This window comes from Oreochromis niloticus, linkage group LG11, assembly GCF_001858045.2.
Source record: "Oreochromis niloticus isolate F11D_XX linkage group LG11, O_niloticus_UMD_NMBU, whole genome shotgun sequence".
Taxonomy (NCBI): domain Eukaryota; kingdom Metazoa; phylum Chordata; class Actinopteri; order Cichliformes; family Cichlidae; genus Oreochromis; species Oreochromis niloticus.
In genome coordinates, this window is record NC_031976.2 from 36,215,085 (window position 1) to 36,221,084 (window position 6,000).

At 39.8% G+C, this 6,000-nt stretch overlaps 1 long non-coding RNA gene across 1 annotated transcript in view; it reads right to left on the reverse strand.

Annotated features, from left to right (window-relative positions):
* The window catches only part of LOC109204277 (uncharacterized), a 38,048-nt gene extending 32,048 nt beyond the window's left edge, over positions 1-6,000 (reverse strand). The window contains exons 1-2 of the long non-coding RNA XR_002063864.2: positions 5,931-6,000; positions 5,032-5,099 (exon numbers count right to left, since the gene is read on the reverse strand). This is a non-coding gene — a long non-coding RNA (uncharacterized LOC109204277). The remainder of the gene's footprint in view (positions 1-5,031; positions 5,100-5,930) is intronic.

The window sequence follows — 6,000 nt, forward strand, 5'->3', positions numbered from 1 at the left end:
CAGAATATGTACAAGTGCTCACTTATTTTCTACATTAACCCATGTATGTAACACTACGCAGAGGGGATATCGCCAATATGGTCATCTTAGGACACACAGGGGCTGAGGACCAGTCGGCAATCATCTGGCAATCACAGGCCGTAAGGGAAAAGTGTGTATTCCTCCATCAGTTTGTGAGTGTTTCTCCTCCTTTGCCGCCACAGACACCAGCAGTTTGCAGTTTGCAGACGGTGACTTGTCTACAAATACTCGCAAAGCACCGAGCGCAAAACGTTGCAACTAAATGGGAAACGGAAAATGTTCGCCTCCAAAGTAGAAATTATACCACACTGGTCTAACCAACACATTTCAAAAGGCACAACTTTTACATTGCATTCTCCCATTCCTGGTAATGCTTTTTCCGTTAAACACTTTTTCCGAGTTTCACTACAGCTCAGAGACAAATTTCTTCCCATGCAAACTATGGGCCACTGTGGGATTCTGTTGGTGACCAAAAAAGTCACAAGGAAATATACGGTGCTGCACCTAACCAGCTGACCTCTTTCACCTAGCAACCAGCAGCAACAACTTGCCAGCTAGTTGGAGAATACACATTTTCCCCTTTGACAATTGTTGCCAAGTCGGTAACAGCTAGCCAGCGGGAGGTGAACTCAGTAAAATTCTCACAAAAGTGAGTACACCCCTCACATTTCTGTAAATATTTTGTCATATCTTTTCATGGGACAGCATTGAAGATATGACACTTTGAAACAATGTAAAGTAGTCAGTGTACAACTTGTACAACTGTGTAAATTTGCTGTCACCTCTAAATAACTCAACACACAGCCATTATTGCCTAAACTGCTGGCAACAAAAGTGAGTACACCCCTAAGTGAAAATGTCCAAACTGTGCACGATTAGCCATTTTCCCTCCCTGGTGTCATGTGACTCATTAGTGTTACAGGGCCTCAAGTGTGTTGAATATGATGTTATTGCTCTCACACTCTCTCCTACTGGTCACTGGAAGTCTAACATGGCACATCATGGCAAAGAATTCTCTGAGGAACTGAAAAAAGGAATTGTTACTCTACATAAAGATGGCCTAGGCCTGAAACTGAGCTGCAGCACAGTGTGAAGACTGCTGTACAACAGGACAGGTTCCACTCAGAACAAACCTCGCCATGGTGGACCAAAGAAGTTGGTCCACTATGGCAAAGATTGTATCAAGGGTGTGTGGTGGCAACCAGGTGAGGAGTACAAAGACAGGTGTGCCTTGCCTACAGCCAAGCATGGTGGTGGGATGTCATTTTTGGGGCTGCATGAGTGCTGCTGGTACTGGGGAGCTACAGTTAACCATGAATGCCAACATGTACTGTGACACACTGAAGCAGAGCATGATCCCCTCCCTTCATAAACTGGGCTACAGGACAGAATTCCAACATGATAACAACCCCAAAGCGCAAGGTCTCTAACATCCACCAGCTCCATGATGTCATCATGGAGGAGTGGAAGAGGATTTCAGTGGCACCCTGTGAAGCTCTAGTGAACTCCATGCCCAACAGAGTAAAGGCAGTGCTGGAAAATAATGGTGGCCACACAAAATATTGACACTTGGGCACAGTTTGGACATTTTCACCCAGGGGTGTACTCACTTTTGTTGCTGTATGTTGAGTTATTTTGAGGTGACAGCAAATTGACACTGTTATACAAGCTGTACACTGACTACATTGTATCAAAGTGTCATATCTTCAACGTTCTCCCATGAAAAGATATAATATTTACAAAAATGTGAGGGGTGTACTCACTTTTGTGAGATACTGTAGTTAATCTAAAAACTAATGCAGTTTGAACTAGAGTAGAATGACATAGCTACGATAAGTAGATAAACAGAAACTAAGTGTATTTAAATTGTATCTTGGCTGATGTTGCTAATGTGTCTATATTAACGACATTGCTGATTTTGTCTTTGTGTGTTAAAGATTTCCAATCAGTCAAACATGGAAACCTGCATTTTGATTCCATTCCACCCAGTCTCTGTTTCACAGCGTGTGGCTATAATTGCCTGCGATTCCCTTTAAAGGTTATCTGAAAAGGACAGCTCTCTTTTGTTGTTTGTTTTTTAACCTTAATTTCCGATGACCAATGACAATAAAAGGTACTTTTTATTTTTCCTTTGCTAATTTTCAACCTTTAGAATGCGCACTCAGTGACATAAAAGGGACATTCACCCCAAATTGGCCAACTTTCCACCACAGTATGATCTTTGATCCCTAAGAGGTACATCTATCTGGTGGACTCAAGTATGTAAGTGAAAAAGGCCACTTCCTAATATGTCATTTACACTTCCTGTTTAATGCACGCCACCAATACAGCATAATGATGTGATTTTTCATGCAATAATACAAAGAGGAGGGAAATGTTTCCTCTAACAGATATTCCCCACAGTCACTCACCTGACAACAAATCATGTTGATGAGATGAATATACACTTTTTGTTTTGCTCGATTGTGGCACTAATCACATGTTTACCCTCATGTTCAATCAGCTGTCTGTCATGTGATGGCGTAAACTGTATCAGGGGTAAAGGCTGGACCTGCACATTTGCAAAGTCAAACTCCATGTTACTTCACAGCAAGTGTGGGAGGAACACTGTGACAAAAAAATGTAATTTATGCAATGCAGGAATTGATGGCCCAGAGATTACAGAAGTTGGCTTGGGACTGGATTGACATGTTTGTTTGCCCTTTAACAAGCCACCTTACTTCTTTAACTTCTGCTAATCAGTAAATGCGAAACTGGGAAAGCCTACATGCTCTGGTAGACATAAAAGGTCAAAGAGTATAAAATTTACTGTCAGTACTGTATGTCTTAGTCACCCTCCTTACTCATAGCAAGTAAACCTAAACAAATTCAAAGTGAAACTGCCTCTGGAAAGATTTTCTTTGCAGCTGAAACACAAATCTCTCTGCAGAGATGCTCATCTGTGCGCCATCATAACGATACTAATTCGATTCTAAAGCTGCACTCTTTGTGCAGTGAATACAAAATCAAAGTGTTTGAATAATGACCTTGTCAGCTGGCAACAGATACAAACAAGACGATACATATCTACCACTAGTAAGGGCATCTGTTTTTAGTGTACCGCAATCAGTCAGTCAGTCAGTCGCAGCAAGCTTTTAAGCTACAAATCAGTTAATAAAGTTTATTTCAGAAAAGATTATTTCCCAGTAAATTTTTATAATGATACTAATGTCACAATGGTTCCTAAACTTCGGGGTTGGCCCCACTGATGGGGACTTTTTCGCCCCACAGCAGGTGGAGAAAACATGGACTGAGGGGGCTTTACTGACTTCTACTGATGAAGATCTTGTTAACCATCATTTCACATGGACACGCTTAAAATAACCACTAAGCAGCATTAGGTGCTTTACAAAAACAGATAACACACACACTCACACACGATACAATCATGTGTACATCACACACACAAACATCATGTTGTGAATTTAAATTGAAAGATAAAAAAATAAAAGCAGCTGGTTTATCAGTTAAAATGGAGGCAAAGTCAAGTTAAATGTAAAGAACAGTTCAGCAGCTAAAAATGGAAAAGTTTTGACACAAATAAAAGAGCATGCTAAATTGCCTTCTGTTGTGATTTGGCACTATACAAAAATTAAACTGAACCCTTAAATTAAAAGTATAAATTAAAATATTTTTAATAAGAAGCTACTCTGCTTTTTTAAAATCACATGAATACTAGTAAAACTGTGTTTTTATTACATTTATGAAATTTTGGAAGCAAGTTTTTTTTTTTTTTAAATGTTTGTGTGGAACGACTATAAGGTGGAGCAAAAATAGCTATTGGCATGTTTAGGCCGATGCTGACCGGCAGCGTTAGCAGTGAAAGCAAACAAGTTTGTCCATGTCCTGTTTGTGTGTGTATATCCATGTGAGTCACTGCAGAATTCAGCAGAATGAGAATGTGTAGAAATAACTAATGTATGTAATTATTCAGGGTTTTTTAGATTGAATTTATTTAGAAATTGGTTTCCACTACTTTCAATCTAAAATTTCCCACCCAGAGCTCCATTTTGCCAGGCAAATTATGATCTCCATTACGAATGCTTCCCATCTGATCTAATCACTGGATTGTTTACATGTGTGAGAATGATTTTCTAGAAGCTCAGCAGATAAACGTGATGGTGGATTACTCCACAGACCATTATGAGAACAGTCATGAGTCATTTCTTCTGTTGGATCTGGAGTCAGCACACAAAGAGCTACACTAAACGGAAGCCAAGAACTGGAGGATAGAGCAGAAGGACAAAAGGACATCCTGAAAGATAATGTGCAACACTCAAGCTGAGTGCTCCTTCACTACTCTGCTGAGAGAGAAGCCTCGGGCTCGTAGTGTCACAGTGGCGACACCATCTTATAAATACGGTCTATGCTCTCACCCCTAACCCCAACCCTTGGCTGCAGTGCAGCAAAACACCAGTTTAAAGAAAAGCTGGTTGTGCGCTGAGAACCATGGTGTTACTCCAGAGTTGCACACAGGTATTCTTATGATTGGGTGACACTACTGACACAACCGCAAAAACAAGAGAACCCTGCAACAGAGTCTGCTGCACACTGTTTCACACGCCGTCCAACCCAGCCACTGTGGTAAAGGTGCTTTCAGAACATGCCTCTGACTGGCTGAAGTACGATGCCACATGTGGCGTCTTGCAAATGGACGGGGACAGAGTTTCGAAGGCACATATGTGTCCTTTACAGTTACCCTTTAGAGAATTGACCATACAACTAGTGAAAAAATCAATAATACATAAACAGAATGAAAACAACATAGATAAAATCAACTAAACTTTCCCTTTCAGAGTGATCTCAATGTCAAAACAACTTAGAACCACATAAATGCCAAAGAAGGTTACTCTGGAACGTTGCACCACAGCTAAACCTTTTTTTCTAAAGATGATTTGTTTATAGAGTTTATAGTGGTCTTATAGTAGTTTCAGTCACACTTGCACACTTCACCAATTATGGAACTCTTACCTTTAGTTCCAAGAAACTGAAGATGCTGTGCTTATCTCAGGCTCCTCCAGTCTGCAAAATAGCACAGACTAAACAGAATGATAAGGGCACAAAGAGATTCAGTCACAACCAGCAAGCAAGCACAACCAGGGCGGAATTTCAGTACATTTGACCAGATTCATATGGAGAGTTCTTTTGTCATTTCAATCATTTAAGCTTTTATACTTTCTTGTGAAATAAAGAAGGCCTGCAGGAAATTTGAAGTTGTAATCTTGACTTCCATAAAGTGAAAAACATAGAAATACATCCAGCGGTTGCATTTCTCTTCTAAAATTGTTGCTTCTTGAGGTAGAAACTGTGGTCATCTTGGAAATTCTTTTGAAAATTCAAGTGGTTAATGGGATTTTTCATAATATTTGTTGTAAATGGACAAACATGCACAGTTTGGTGCTTGCATCCACTTTTAAAAGATTGTAAGAGTAATATCCCCTCTAGACTGAGGAGGGAAAGTTTTCTGCAAAGAGTGAAACCTGATAAAACCAGACTTTTTTTAAAAAAAGAGAAAGAAATTGTCAGTTCTCCAGTGCAGCCAGTAAAGGTCATGCAAAACTGTTCAGTGCTTCATAAATGTAAACAAATTAGCATGAATGAAGTCATGCAGGTGATTACATCAGCCAGCAGGTATGACCAGGTGGAGTTTCCATAACCTGCCCTGCTACATGTGCTTCAGGTGACCAGTTTCTCTTGTTTTCTTCTGGTTATTAATCATTTTAAATGAAAACCTTTAAAATTATTCATGTAAAATCACATTTAAGGCTTGAAATTGACCCTCAGAGACACAAATGGCACATGTAGGCTTAATATGCCTTTAAACACATTCCATAGTTAAAGTTTGGTAAGTATAAACACAATATACTCACCACATGGTTAAGTTCTGTGCATGCAGTTAAAGATAACCAGACAAGCGCAAACAAGTCAGATTACCATGAG